General features: G+C 43.6%; 1 pseudogene across 1 annotated transcript; it reads right to left on the bottom strand.

Moving 5' to 3' along the window:
- Nucleotides 1–4,809: 4,809 nt before the first annotated feature.
- Nucleotides 4,810–14,399, bottom strand: LOC311137015 (centrosomal protein of 41 kDa-like; annotated as a pseudogene). Its single transcript has 10 exons — nt 14,367–14,399; nt 8,650–8,703; nt 8,172–8,247; nt 7,033–7,094; nt 6,846–6,884; nt 6,461–6,592; nt 5,808–5,870; nt 5,534–5,643; nt 5,200–5,403; nt 4,810–4,940 (listed from the first exon to the last, which is right to left on the bottom strand). The product of its transcript is annotated as a centrosomal protein of 41 kDa-like (transcript).
- Nucleotides 14,400–16,356: the final 1,957 nt, after the last annotated feature.

Genomic DNA, 16,356 nt, shown 5'->3' with positions numbered 1-16,356 from the left:
AAGGCACACACCTGTCTATATAAGGTCCCACAGTTGACAGTGCATGTCAGAGCAAAAACCAAGCCATGAGGTCGAAGGAATTGTCTGTAGAGCTCAGAGAGGATTGTGTCGAGGCACAGATCTGAGGAAGGGTACCAAAAAATGTCTGCAGTGTTGAAGTACCCCAAGAACACAGTGGCCTCCATCATTCTAAAATGGAAGAAGTTTGGAACCACCAAGACACTTCCTAGAGTTGGCCGCCCGGCCAAACTGAGCAATCGGGGGGGAAGGGCCTTGGTCATGGAGGTGACCAAGAACCCGATGGTCACTCTGACAGAGCTCCAAAGTTCCTCTGTGGAGATGGGAGAACCTTCCAGAAGGACAACCATCTCTGCAGCACTCCACCAATCAGGCCTTTATGGTAGAGTTAAGCCACTCCTCAGTAAAAGGCACGACAGCCCGCTTGGAATTTGCCAATAGGGCACCTAAAGGACTCTCAGACCATGAGAAACAAGATCTGGTCTGATGAAACCAAAATTGAACTCTTTGGCCTGAATGCCAAGCATCACGTCTGGAGGAAACCTGGCACCATCCCTAAGGTGAAGCATGGTGGTGGCAGCATCACACTGTGGGGATGTTTTTCAGCGGCAAGGACTGGGAGACTAGTCAGGATCAAGGGAAAGATGAATGGAGCAAAGTACAGAGAGATCTTTGATGAAAACCTGCTCCAGAGCGCTCAGGACCTCAGACTGGGGCGAAGGTTCACCTTCCAACAGGACAACAACCCTAATCACACAGCCAAAACAACGCAGGAGTGGCTTCGGGACAAGTCTGTGAATGTCCTTAAGTGGCCCAGCCAGCGCCCAGACTTGAATCCCATCGAACATCTCTGGACAGAGCTGAAAATAGCTTTGCAGCAACGCTCCCCATCCAACCTGACAGAGCTTGCGAGGATCTGCAGAGAAGAATGGGAGAAACTCCCCAAATACAGGTGTGCCAAGCTTGTAGCGTCATACTCAAGAAGACTCAAGGCTGTAATCGCTGCCGAAGGTGCTTCATCAAAGTACTGAGTAAAGGGTCTGAATACTTATGTAGGCTCAATGTGGCACCATTGACTGGACCTACCACCAGGGCATCACGTACTCCTACACCTGCGAGCTGAGGGACTCCGGTCGCTATGGTTTCATCCTACCAGCCAATCAGATCCTCCCTACCGCCAAGGAGACTTGGCTGGCTCTGATGATCAAAATACTGTATACTATATATAGTGTCCACAGATTTAACATTTTAATATTTTATATACAGTCCGGTCCATAATTATTGGCACCCTTGATAAACATGAGCAAAAAATACTGTATAAAATAAATATATTGTATGCTCCACAAAAAAAGGGAAATTATGTTATTTTATACTAATACAATTGCTCAGAGAAAGAGATAGTAATTTAGAAAATCTCAAAAAGATAGGATTCAAAATGTCAATACTCTAGCACCCTCCCCTTGCGAGGATAAAGACGCTGAGCCTTTCTCTAAAATGTTTTATGAGATTAGAGAACACATTGGGAGGGATCTTAGACCATTCCTTTATACAGAATTGTTCCAGATTGTTTATATCCTTCATCTGCACTTCTGGACCGCCTTCTTCAATTCAAACCACAGGTTTTCAATGGGGTTCAAGTCCGGAGATTTAGATGGCCATTGCAAAATGTTAATTTTGTGGTCAATTAATAATTTATTTGTGGCTTTTGATTAGGGTTATTATCCTGCTAGAAGATTCACTTGCGGCCAAGTGTCAGCCTCCTGGCAGAGGCAACCAGGTTTTTAGCAAAAATGTCCTGGTACTTGGTCAAGTTCACATGAAATATTTTTCAACCGGTGATTGTCAAGCAAATAACTGCAGGTCTCACGGTAATTTACCGTTAATTTACATAAACACATTTAGCATCTCCTGGCTTCCAGGCATAGCCTACAAGCCACTGATGCAGACCTTTGGAACGTCTACATTTTAAAAAGTCTAATAAATACATGTAATATAGTCTACACCATCACAATAAATCAGGTCTAAAGACAGGTCTAAAGAAACATGATATGAAGAAAATGTAGTCTATTTCAGAAGAACAGAATAACATACTCTGAGTTTTCCTTATGTTAGGCCCTGATCTGGCTATGCCATATGGCTGTGTGCTACACTAGTTCATTTAGTAGACAAGATTTGCTTAGAATTCCATGGCATTATTTTATATTATACAACGGGTGGGTCTAATCCTGAATTCCAGCCGGTGTCTATTCCACAAGTTATCAAACTAGCTGCACTACATGTTAGTCTAAAAGAGATGTGAAATAATGTCTGAATGCTTTTTATAGTGGAGATGAAGTTTATAAATTGCCTGGCTGGGCTGATGAGACAGTGGATTGTGCAGTCAGATGGAACAGAGTAAATAGTCATTTTAATGTCATAGATTTAGCCAGTGGTAACTTGTGGAATAGACACCGGGTGGAATGTGGTTTTAACCAATCAGCATTCAGGATTAGACCCACCTGTTTTATAATAGCAGGAAAACACCATTCTCAAAAGTGACCGCAAATGTGATTATGCATGTAATGCTTTTATTATAAAGGTGCATTTTATGAAAATGATCTTCCCAAACTTGAAACTCACGTGCTGCATATGTATGCCAGTTAGGCTCTACACCCATTGTAAAGTGGATTAATGTGCTTCATTTTAAGAAGTTATTTGGCCACTTTAGTGTTTTGACACAAACCTTATGAAAACATATAGGCCTATGGGCTAGGCTACGTGAGGTGTGCGACTATGATTGGAAAAGGTGCACAAAAAAAGGCATGCCCTGTTTCTTGCCTTAAACTGGGCATCATTCACAAGGGAAATATATCATTCACAAGTGATAGGCTAATATTGTCACCCATCAGACTATTCTTTAATTGAATCTTGTCTTTACATGTACTAAATAATATATGTGCGAACTTTGTTTTGATTTAGAATGGACCACTATCATGCACCTGTCTCGAAATAGGGGCAGGGGAAAAAAATACATGTAATCTATGCACTTAAACACTTTTCCTGAGGTTAATTGTCATGCCAGGCAGGTAGGCTATACTCATGTTGTAAAGAGAAGCAATGTGCTTAATATTAGGAAAGTTGAGAAATTAATATAGTAGGCCTAGCCTATATATTAATTAATAATAGTAAGCTGATGGGATCCTCCTCTTTTTAATAGAGGCCATCACTCTGTTTTCTCATGCAATTGCATAGCCTATAGAAATGTTGCGCAATATGAGCTCATGGGCTCTAATTAAGTGTTTGATTAGATTTTCGATTACATTTGCATTGATATCAGAGTGATTTGAGGGACAATAGAGTGCTAAGTACTAGGCAGTTAGCAAGTTTGGTAGGCTACTAATGGCCATCAGCAGAATCAGAGCTTGGAGAAGCCTAGTTACCGTGACTTAACGGTCACGTGGAATTTGACTGCCGGTATTGCAGTAATATGGTAACCAAAACAGCCCTATTCATGATGCCATTGTCCTTAACAAGGGCCCCTGGGCCAGTGGAAACAAAATAGCCCCATAACATCAAAGATCCACCACCATATTTTACCGTAGGTATGAGTTACTTTTTTGCATATGCTTCCATTTTTCAACGCCAAACCCACCACTGGTGTACGTGGCCAAAGAGCTCTATTTTCATGTAATGTGACCATAGCACCGGATCCAATCCAATTGCAAATGCCGTTTATCAAACTCCAGGCGGTGCTATACTGCCCCACCAAGCAAAAAAGCAGTAACTGCTCATAGCGTGGAACTGAGAAAAATTGCTTTTATTTACCTTGGTTTCACAGTAACCTTGTGCAGTTACTACTAACATGACACCCATTTTCTCCAAAACACAATACAATAGAAGCAGGATACTTGTCCACATGATTAAGCATGTATTTAATGTAGCAGAAATTACATTAACTCATTTTCGACCAAATGAGCAGTTACTGCCTTTTTGCTTGGTAGGGCAGTATGGTCAGATGACATGCAAATAGAGCTCTTTGGCAGTAAGATGCTGTAGGGAGGAAAGGTCTAAGATCCCTCCCAATGTGTTCTCCAATCTCATACAACATTTTAGAAAAAGGCTCAGTGTCGTTATCCTTGCAAAGGGTAGTGTGCTGGAGTACTGAAAACAGGGGTATCAATATTTTTGACCCGTATCTTTTTTTATTACTTGTTAAACAAAATCTCTTTATCTGAGAAACTATTTTGAGCATGCAATATAGCTCAGTATTTGTATTATTTATTATATACAGTATTTTTTGCTCATCTTCATCAAGGGTGCCAATAATGATGGACCTGACTGTATCTCTATGACACTGGCATGTGAACGTCTGTTAAACAAAGTTGTACTGTATGTCTGTCTGTCTGTTAAAGATATACAGTATCTAGCTCAAGCAAGTGATGATACCTATGTACGAGTCCACAAGAGTTCACAAAAATCCCCTCTGTGAAACTGACCAATGAATGAATGAGACCTTATTTGGTCATCTGTTGTGTAGTTCAATTAACTTTTTCAAGCCTTTCACTGGCCCAAAGGCAATGGACAAGGGTGAACAACTCCGGTCCTGGAGGGCCGAATTAGACCTGGGAGACTAGGTATGTGCACTGGGGTACTAAGGACATTGTGATGATGATCAATGAGCAGGATGAGGGCCCTTGAGGACAGGAGTTGGGTATCCCTGGCATTAGGGGGTAGGTGGGTCCCCCTTTCACAAAGCGGCACAGGGGCCGTGGTAGTGAAATAAGTAGACTTTATTGGAGTTGGGGGGGTGAGTTATTTCCACGGTCGGCTGTTCTGGGATCTGGCACTTTCAGAGCCGGCCAGGGAGGATGCCTGTTGACTCATCCGAGCACTGGACGCTTTGGAGTGGGCACTGCTGGTAGACATGCGGCTGCTGAACCGGCCTGGGAAAGAGAAAAACACACACAATCTCACATCAATGATAAGTAACTTGTTATTGCCATCTACTGGTAGGTTGTTAGTTACTACACAATGCAACAGAAGGGCTCATTCACCAAAGTTGTATCAACTTTTCTATATCCATCTACTCAGAGCTTGCCAATCTACTATTTGCTGTTAGCCTGTTAGCATAGCCTTACTGTTGGAGTCTAAATGGTATGTGCTGTTAGCCTGTTAGTTGTTAGCCTGTTAAATGTGCCTTACTGTTGGTGTCTGAGGGAACGAGCACCTCCTCCAGGTGTGTCAGGATGTTGGCCAGGTCGTCTGAGGTGAACCTCCACCTCCTGTCGGCTGGCAGGAACAACTGTCTGGGGGTGGAGCGCTTCCTGCCTGCTGTCGGGAGGCATGACGCTGGGATGGAGCCTGTTGTCATCCCCTCAGGAAACGTCTGAGCTATCACCTTCAGGCCTATGGGAGGGAGGGAGGGTGAGAAAGAGGTAGGAGGGATAGTCAGCGAGTTTAACATAACATTCAATGTGAGTGTGACAGTGCAGTGATTCCAAAGCTTAAACTTGAGCACAGTACATCCTGAACTGACATCCAGATAGCATGAACAGGTTCTTGAAGCCCCGCTCACACATGGTGGTGGCTGCCTGCCATCCTCTCTTCCTCATCATAGACGATGATGATCTTACCCGATACATTTTTCTGCACACGATTAGGGTTAAGGGGATCCCAAACATTACATTACAGTGAGGCAAACAAATGGATGATCAAACATGTCTGTGGATATTTTACTAGTGTATAGAATTCAGATTTAATGTGAGTTAGGCAATAATAATATGGTGTTAGTTGTTTCAGTGGAAGGATACATAATCCAGCACTTCCTTGGTGTAGGAATTCATTGTTTGTGACAGGGTTGTGATTGGGTAATTTTATGCTGAGGAGAAAATAGAGATATTAGAAAATTACATAGAAAAAGAAACAAACAAAATACCATCAGGGGCAAACAGGTCCTATACACTGAGTATACCAAACATTAGGAACACCTTCCTGATATTGAATTGCACCCCCCCTTTTGCCCTCAGAACAACCTCAATTTCATCGGTGCATGGACTCTACAGGGTGCCGAAAGCGTTCCACAGGGATGCTGGCCCATGTTGACCCCAAGTGACATCGATAAGGGATCATAGCATTAACCTGGATTTACCTGGTCAGTCTATGTCACTACCGCTATAATTTGCTGGTCTGGTCACGTAGTCCTGGTCCAATATTATTGTCGGGGGGGGGGGGGGGACTCTGCTGGGATGTTCAGATAGATGTGTGGAATGAATGCTGAGAGGGATAGGGTCACAGCTGTGCCTGGGGATATGGGTTGCGGTTATGGATGTGGTTTTATAGTTGTGCAGGTGTGAGAGAGAGTATGTATCAGTGGAGGTCATATTGAGAACAGGTCTGTGTGTCGTTGTTGGTGAGGGTGTGTGTGAAAGAAAGACACCGTTCAAAGTGAGGCACTGAGTGTTACCTTTGAAGCAGGGACCTGGGCAACATCGTTGTTGTTGTTGACGAACTGAACCAATGTGGGGATGAGCAGTGGGGAACCATTGGGCTGGTCAGACAGACGTGCCCCGTCTGCTTCAGACAACTGACTTATTATCTGCGGTGGAAATAGAGCATAGAGATGCTGTTGTTCAGTTAGAGTACTGCCTCAATGTTAATTAAAACTATCGTTAGTTTACTGACAGTGCAGGTTTGGTTGACTCAGTGCAGATGGGCATTCTCAGTTAATTTAAATGTAAACTGGGGCTGCAGATCAAACTGATAATGGTGCAAAACATAAATAGTTCCTTATTTGTCAAAAAACTAATCTTTTTCTTACCTTCCAGCCTTGGTGTTTCATCATAACTCACACTTTTGTTCAGGTCCGATACCGATGCTACCTGAATTACCTGATGAAAAAAGAATAAGAAAAACTAGTGATTGAATATAACATGTAGGCTACTTCCACGCAAACAAAAATAGCAGATGCAACTCTGAGAATAAAGAACATACAAGTATGTCTTTGCCATCACTGAACTAATAATACGTTTAACTCACCAACTGTGCAAATGTTGTCAATTTAAGCCTTTTGAAGAGTTTATCCTTTCTGTACCTGTAATCTAATCAAACATTTTCAGTTTCTCTCAAAATAGTTAGAGAACAGTCAAGAGTACAAATTGGAAAATGTTCAACAAAGACATGGAGAAACCCTAAGGATTTTCTCTTATAACTATCCCAAAAGTCAATCTCTACAGACACTAGTCAATCTCAAGCCCCTCACCAGTAAATCTAAGACCCCCTCACTACAGTGTTTCCCCTATATTCACAGACACTGCTATGGCACAGCCACCGCTTGCTATTCATCATCTCCCTTACAGTGGAACGTCCTTTTAAAATGTCACCATAAGTGACCTTCTCACAGTCATTCTACAAACAGGGTTTTTTCTGCATAGAAAAGTAATGGGGGGGTCGCCTAAATCCAAACATAAAAAAACACACATTGTAAACTTAAACGACTAAAACCAGATATAAAGTATTCTCTCAGCTCCATGGCAAAATGTGTAGAATTGCAGGAAAATGTGCTTTAAAACAGCAAAATTGTGCCTGTGGCCAAGAAGGCCTGTAAAAATAAAAGTGTAGTGCGGCGAGTGCACTAGTGACCGCCAACACCCCCTCACCCATTGCTTATCCCTGAGAAATCGTAAAAGAAAATGCCTGAGCGGAGTTCCCACATCTGGTTTTCAGCAGAAAAGGAAGCTAGGTTGAATTAACTATATCCCTGAAAACCGGATGCATTAACCTTCTTGGCAACTCCGCTAAGGGTGTGCATGAACTGAAACACCAAACAGAACCTGATAGTGGACCATAACTGTTCTTCATGACAGAAAATGTTTAGTTGGCCCATCACAACTCAAGTAGCCCAAGACTGTCCACTGCTCCTTGTTTTAGTAATAGGGACAAAATGCAGGTAGTTGTGTCACAATGACAACAACCCTACCAATCGTTATTGACAACAACAACCCTACCAATCATTGTCGGTTGAACAACTACACATTTGTAGATTGAGGGCAAACATATCCCCTTATCTTTTTACAACACCTGTTTGGATATGTTGAACTGGAGTTATAGATTTCAGGCTAATGAGCCTCCCTAGGCCCTGACCCAATCTCAGAAGTCTGTAATTAAATCTATCTTTCTTTTCTTAATCTCCTCCAGCCTCTCCACATACTTCGTCAGGCTGCATCCAATCAAATGACAACAGGTTTCACAACACTGACGATAACAAGCAAAGATTTGATTAATCAATATGATCTACTGATTTTCTCAATAAATACGAACGCATCGGAGTTAGGGCCCAGTCGATACCAGTATCGCAATATTTTTTTATTGGCAAAAATGAAAACACGAAGCAGAACAAATTCTTTGGTCCTTTAAAAACCTGCTGCATGTAAAATATTGTGTGCTATAGCTTGGAAAATAAATAAATGTGACTCTGGATGAAAACATAATGATGTTTGTGTCCAACATTAGGGCTGTTTTCCTAAAGAAGTTAAATCCGCTTTGTGTTTTGTTTCCTTGCCACGATACTGACGAGTATCGCGATACTGGTATCGTCCCGGCCATAATTGGAGTCCTTTGGCACTGGTAACCAAGCCTATAACACTTGAATAACACGAGTTGTGGAATATGTTGATATTTGGGGTTCTGGGGAATTCTCTTTTTCATGTACTGTGAGATGGGGAATACACAAAAATTTGTGATTTGCTCTGTTGTCATGGCACCCTTTACCAAGCTGTATAAAATATTAGGCATTGTGGAGAAAGAAGAACTGCTGGATATGTACGGCAGAGTTCCCCTCCAAAACTACACATATTTGGTTAGTAGAGACCCTAGAGAGTATTTTCCACTCCACTTTAGCTGAGACAGGTAGAAAAGATCTCTCTACAGCCCAACATTCTCAACATACCAGTGTCAACATAGTATTTTTTCATTATTGGTCTTCAATGTTTTTAAAAACAGATATATATGTATATATATATATTTAAATCATTAATTCCATATTGCCTTTTCTTGTTGGCACAATAAAAATGGGCATTAATTAAAATTCCAGATCTTTTGAATGAGTAATCCACATTGGAATGTTTTGAAACGCAGGCTTTTATTTAGAAGGGTTCCTCATTACTATACAAATGTCATTTGTGCTGCTAGCAGAATACTAGTTGGCATATTACATTTTACATTTTAGCAGACGCTCTTATCCAGAGCGACTTACAGTTAGTGAGTGCATACATTTTCATACTGGCCCCCCGTGGGAATCAAACCCACAACCCTGGCGTTGCAAACGCCATGCTCTACCAACTGAGCTACACAGGACCTATTTGAGAGTCTTCAAATAGCCACCTTTATTACCCATGAAGGTCATGATAGGCCACAGAGTCCCTAAACCCAGAGGCGCAACATTGTGAGATTCCCGGGAACACTTGCAAAACAGACCAAACAGGCCAGGCTGGGGTTTGAGAAGTCAATGAGAGAAGAGAAACATTCTTCCTTAGTTGTTAATTTTCTCAAAATCTAAAGGCACAACCTAGATTCAAGCCAATGTCTTAAGTAGACGAACATGTTATTGCTCCAACCTCAAAAACAACTTTATATCAAAAGAGAGGCTTTGATTTGATGGCCTGCACATGCACAGATCAGCGCGAGACGACAGTTAGACCCGATAACGTATTTCTACGCATGAGCTTAGCTAGCCAACGTCACCCTGACATTGCCTACAATTTCTATTGGAGAAGCAGTTTAAGCCTATCTTCATACTGTACTGTCTTTTTGGTTAAGCTCACTGGAAAAATCATGTATTTAACATTAGGCCTAACTCTAGCTAGCAATGTCTGACCCTGGACAAAGCAGTCATGCACTACAGAAGCTGAATTGTTCATTAATAGTCATACCCTTCCATTACATGTTTATGAAATGTTTCAGTGCCTGTCAAGTCAACCCAGCAAACTTGCTAACGTTAAGCTAGCTAGCTAATTAAAAAGTGTTTTGGCAGGCTAACATGCTAGCCTGCTAGCTACATTTAATTTGATGATTGAAGATCTAGCTAGCTAACTAGCTAGCTATGATAGCAAAACTAGCTACTTTTCCTCATCAACTAGCTAGCCAGCCCTTGATCATGACTCGTAGTTCCATTACATCACACATAAGAGTCATTAGAAGAAGGCGTCTTCTGTACTGGGGAGTTATGTTAAGAGCCCTGACGCTTGGTCTGAACATTAACACGCATCGCTTGCGGTACGGTTTTGGAAGTATAAGGACCTTATCTTTCATATCAGCAAAAAAACAACAACAAAAAACGAAAGGTTAAATTGATACACACCCTTAGGGTTCCCACACGGCCATATCTCCATGTTACAGCGCGTGTTTACTAAAGACAGACGGAAGACAGAGGGACCACCTATGCTAATTAAACTGAACAAAAATATAAAACGTAACATGCAACAATTTCTAAGATTTTACTTAGTTACAGTTCATATAAGGAAATCAGTAAATTGAAATCAATTCATTAGGCCCTAATCTATGGATTTCACATGATTGGGAATACAGATATGCATCTGTTGGTCACAGATACCACACAAAAAATGGTAGGGGTGTGGATTAGAAAATCAGTCAGTATCTGGTGTGACCACCATTTGCCTCATGCAGCGCGACATCTCCTTCGCATAGAGTTGATCAGGCTGTTGATTGTGGCCTATGGAATGTTGTCCCACTCCTCTTCAATGGCTGTGCGAAGTTGCTGGATATTGTCGGGAACTGGAACACGCTGTCATACATGTCGATCCAGAGCATCCCAAACATGCTCAATGGGTGACATGTCTGGTGAGTATGCAGGCCATGGAAGAACTGTGACAGTTTCAGCTTCCAGGAAGTGTGTACAGATCCTTGCGACATGGGGCCGTGCATTATCATGCTGAAACATGAGGTGATGGTGGCGGATGAATAGCACAACAATGGGTCTCAGGATCTCGTCACGGTATCTCTGTGCATTCAAATTGCCAATGATAAAATGCAATTTCGTTCGTTGTCCGTAGCTTATGCCTGCACATAACAAAACCCCACCGCCACCATGGGGCACTCTGTTCACAACGTTGACATCAGCAAACCACTCGCTCACACGGCACCATACACGCCATCTGTCCGGTACAGTTGAAACCATGATTCATTCACGAAGAGCACTTCTCCAGCGTGCCAGTGGCCATCGAAGGTGAGCATTTGCCCACTAAAGTCGGTTACGACGCTGACCTGAAGTCAGGTCAAGACCCTGGTGAAGACGACGAGCACACAGATGAGCTTCCCTGACATGGTTTCTGAAAGTTTGTGCAGAAATGCTTTGGCTGTGCAAACCCAGAGTTTCATCAGCTGTCCGGGTGGCCGGTCTCATACAATCCCGCAGGTGAAGAATACGGATGTGGAGGTCCTGTGATGGCGTGTTGCATGTGGTCTGTGGTTGTGAGGCCGGTTGGACGTATTGCCAAATTCTTTAAAACTACATTGGAGGTGGCTTATGAAATTAACATTCAATTATCTGGCAACAGCTCTGGTAGACATTCCTGCAGTCAGTATGCCAATTGCACGTTCCCTCAAAATTTGAGACATCTGTGGCATTGTGTTGTGTGACAAAACTGCACATTTTAGAGTGGCCTTTTATTGTTCCCAGCACAAGGTGCACATGTGTAAAAATCATGATGTTTATTCAGCTTCTTTATATGCCACACCTGTCAGGTGGATGGACTTTCTTGGCAATGTAGAAATGCTCAATAACAGGGATGTCAACAAATTTGTACACAACATTTTTGAGAAATAAGCTTTTTGTGGGTATGGCAAATTTCGGGGATGCTTTATTTCAGCTTATGAAGCATGGGACCAACACTTTACATGTTGCATTTATATTTTTGTTTATGCTTCGAACACACCAACTGTGTCTTTTGCGTTTTGGTACACCAGAAGTACAGTCGTGGTCAAAAGTTTTGAGAATGACACAAATACTAATTTTCACAAAGTCTGCTGCTTCAGTTTTGATGATGGCAATTTGCATATACTCCAGAATGTCATGAAGAGTGATCAGATGAATTGCAATTAATTGCAAAGTCCCTCTTTGCCATGAAAATAAACTTAATCCCCAAAAAACATTTCCACTGCATTTCAGCCCTGCCACAAAAGGACCAGCTGCCATCATGTCAGTGATTCTCTCGTTAACACCGGTGAGTGTTGATGAGGACAAGGCTGGAGATCACTCTGTCATGCTGATTGAGTTAGAATAACAGACTGGAAGCTTTAAAAGGAGGGTGGTGCTTGAAATCATTATTCTTCCTCTGTTAACCATGGTTACCTGCAAGGAAACACGTGCCATCATCATTGCTTTGCACAAAAAGGGCTTCACAGGCAAGGATATTGCTGCTAGTAAGATTGCACCTAAATCAACCATTTACCGGATCATCAAGAACTTCAAGGAGAGAGGTTCAATTGTTGTGAAGAAGGCGTCAGGGTGCCCAAGAAAGTCCAGCAAGCGCCAGGACCGTCTCCTAAAGTTGATTCAGCTGCGGGATTGGGGCACCCCCAGTGCAGAGCTTGCTCAGGAATGGCAGCAGGCAGGTGTGAGTGTATCTGCATGCACAGTGAGGCAAATACTTTTGGAGGATGGCCTGGTGTCAAGAAGGGCAGCAAAGAAGCCACTTCTCTCCAGGAAAAACATCAGGGACAGACTGATATTCTGCAAAAGGTACAGGGATTGGACTGCTGAGAACTGGGGTAAAGTCATTTTCTCTGATGAATCCCCTTTCCAATTGTTTGGGGCATCCGAAAAACACCTTGTCCGGAAAAGACAAGGTGAGCGCTACCATCAGTCCTGTGTCATGCCAACAGTAAAGCATCCTGAGACCATTCATGTGTGGGGTTGCTTCTCAGCCAAGGGAGTGGGCTCACTCACATTTTTGCCTAAGAACACAGCCATGAATAAAGAATGGTACCAACACATCCTCCGAGAGCAACTTCTCCCAACCATCCAAGAACAGTTTGGTAACGACCAATGCCTTTTCCAGCATGATGGAGCACCTTGCCATAAGGCAAAAGTGATAACTAAGTAGCTTGGGGAACAAAACATCGAAATGTTGGGTCCATGGCCAGGAAACTCCCCAGACCTTAATCCCATTGAGAACTTGTGGTTGATCCTCAAGAGGCGGGTGGACAAACAAAAACCCACAAATTCTGACAAACTCCAAGCATTGATTATGCAGGAATGGGCTGCCATCAGTCTGGATGTGGCCCAGAAGTTAATTGACAGCCTGCCAGGGCGGATTGCAGAGGTCTTGAAAAAGAAGGGTCAACACTGCAAATATTGACTCTTTGCATAAACTTAATGGAATTGTCAATAAAAGCCTTTGACACTTATGGAATGCTTGTAATTATGCTTCAGTATACCATAGTAACATCTGACAAAAATATCTCATAACACTGAAGCAGCGAACTTTGTGAAGACCAATACTTGTGTCATTCTCAAAACTTTAACGCTTTGTTTGCCTTGCAGCATTGCGTTGAAGAGGCAGTTGCAGTGCGTTCTGTGTTGTGCATACGTTGGATTTATCGAACCTATGCATCAAACTCTATGTGTCAACAGGTTGACAGAAATGTTAGCAGAAGGTGAATGTTGAACTTTTGTTGCAGACATATCTAGATGATGCTGCATACTATTTTGCGCAAAAACACAGTAGGTGTGTTCAAATCGTTAGTGTTGCTATGTAGCATGCTCTGAACACCTGTGTGTAATGGAAGAAGGCCGCCAGAAACACAAAAATATTTTCCGCTGCAACTGTGATAAAGCCGGTGTGTGTACATGTGTATATTTTGCATTTGTCAAATTATTTTGATACGATATGAAAGTAAAGGGCTTTATGTTTCTAGAACCGTATCGCAATTGAGAATCGATTCATGTTTAGATGGAGTATTTGGCTGTTTTGGCTGCCAGAGCCAATTTACCAAAATAACATAAGGTCCTTGGACCGGCTTAAGGAGTAACAGTAGGCTTCTTAAGAGTACATCTTGGGCTAGCCAGCTAAATACAATATCTTATTTAGATAGATAGCTAGCTAGCATAGCTAACTGGTGCAACATATGCAGCCAGCACAGCAAGAACGAAATCCCAGGCATGGTTAACGTTATACTCTCAGCAGAGGGGTTTTTACTCGTTAACGTTAGTGCTCAACAGAAACACGACTGACTTGGCAATGTGATACCTAGTTTTAATGGGCTGTTAGGTAATTATATGTGTGATACCTGGGCTGTTAGCTTGCTACATTTAAAACTCGATACATTGAAGTAGCTAATCGTGTTATATTTACCTCCGTGTTGCCGATACTCCTCTTGGTCCACATCTTTTCAAACGGAATACAGAACCAGAAGTTCTATATCGTGGAGCTCCGCCCCATAGGGGAGCTCTGCTCCTAGTGGTTTACCCTCTGCCCTAAGGCAGAAACAGCCTGAAGCAAAATTATGCACACACCTACAGCCAATAGGAGTACAGGTGTCCCTATATAAGGAACCCCGTTCCCTCAATCTGCCTCCCATTATCTTCAGCGACTGGACTAGAATTGAAGAAGCCATAGAAGACTCAGGAAGATCTCGTCGTTGATATCCAGCCATCAACGTCTTCCTACAATGAGCACACCAAGCTTATCCATAGGGTAAGCATTTAACAAAAGCTCTTTTCAGAGCTCAATGTCGCTGTTCCCCTTGGCGGCTGTCGACCCCCCCGACATTGTTTCGTGGGTTGAGGGACACAGCACGCCAGGGACAGCTTCATTAATCCCCCACTATGCGCCAGCTGCGCCCTCCTTTTTTGAAGGAGTGGAAGCAGCATTGGGCATTTTTAGGGAGGATATTCCTCTTGAGGATGTGCTATCAGTGTTAGTCTCAGCTGAGGCATCATCTGAAGGCACTGACTCAGGAGATGACAGGGCTATTGGGGAAGAAATGAATATTCTATTGGAACAATTCATTACACTGACCCAGATGTTTAACACCCCTTTTCCTTCGGGAAATTGTGAGGTCATTACATCCCTGGATGATGACGCCACAGCCTCTCTGTGCCTGAATTCTCAGGTCTCATTGAGTGGGCTGCTAAACAGCGGGAGATTAAGCTGCCCCCCATTCCCTCCAACCCGGAAGTGGATAGGAGGAAGGGCGGCCGTTACTCTCGCTACAGCTTGGCGTTAGACGGCGGCCTCCAGCAGCAAGGGAGCGGGCCTCGCCCCCCCCTGCAGCGCCAGAGGTGCCGGCGAGAGAGGTCATTAAAGCGTCATCCTGGCATCACCCGAAGGGCGGCCAGAAGAGACGCCGTTTATGACAGGCGAGGGGGAGAGAATGGAAGACGGCACAGCGCCTGCTGTGACCGAGCCCACTGTCCCCCCCCACTCTACCGTTGAGTGTATGGAGGAGAATGTTTTTTGTTGATGTGTGTAATAAAGAGTTGGCTCTACTTGACACTGTCAAAAAAAGAGCCCCTTTTCCATAATACATCCGAGAGCGTTCGACCTTCCTCACTCTCGCTCTCTCTCTTACCACTATGAGTGCAGCTCAGCCCACCATGGTGCGTTGCTGAATGCACACATAAGGCAGGTATATAAAAGGTATTAAGTGTACCTTATAAAGACCTCACTTTACAGACTCCTAGGAGTGCCGTAGTGAGTGTCTCACATAGCAGGCTGCAGTCTCAGCCAGATAATGGCATGATGACGCGACCGCTATTCGGGACGGCGCTCTGTCTCAGGCTAACGCCTCAGTCAGTGCAGTTCAGACCCGTGCTGCGTTCACGGAGGGCCTGATTACTACGGTTACGGGCGTAACCAACGTATCGGCGCCCCCGTTTCTCTCAGAACGCGCTGATAATAACCACATTGGGGATGGCGCACTATCACAGACTAAGGTCTCTGTTAGTACGACCCAGACCCATGCTGCGTTCAAGAAGGGCCCGATTACCACGGTCACGAAGGTGCCCAGTGTATCGGCGCCCCCACCTTTTCCTGAACGCGCCCAGGCTCACCACACTGAGTGTAGTTCAGCCCACCAGAGGTGCAGAGCTGAACGCACACAGGAGGTGAAAGGAGGAATAATACCTAGACGCCGTCTTGGTTTATCTCAAAGAGACCTCACATTACAGACTCCAAGGAGTACTGTAGTGAGTGCCTCTCATAGCAGGCTGCAGTCTCAGTCAGGAGACATGATGACGCAGCCGCTAGTTGGGGATGGCGCACTATCGCAGACTAAGGTCTCGGTTAGTGCGATTCAGACTCATGCTGCGTTCACGGAGGGCCCGATTACCACGGTGACGAA

This window comes from Coregonus lavaretus, assembly GCF_964263955.1.
Source record: "Coregonus lavaretus genome assembly, chromosome: 11".
NCBI lineage: Eukaryota > Metazoa > Chordata > Actinopteri > Salmoniformes > Salmonidae > Coregonus > Coregonus lavaretus.
Note: the sequence above shows the minus strand (reverse complement) of the source record. Positions and strands in the feature narration are given on the sequence as shown.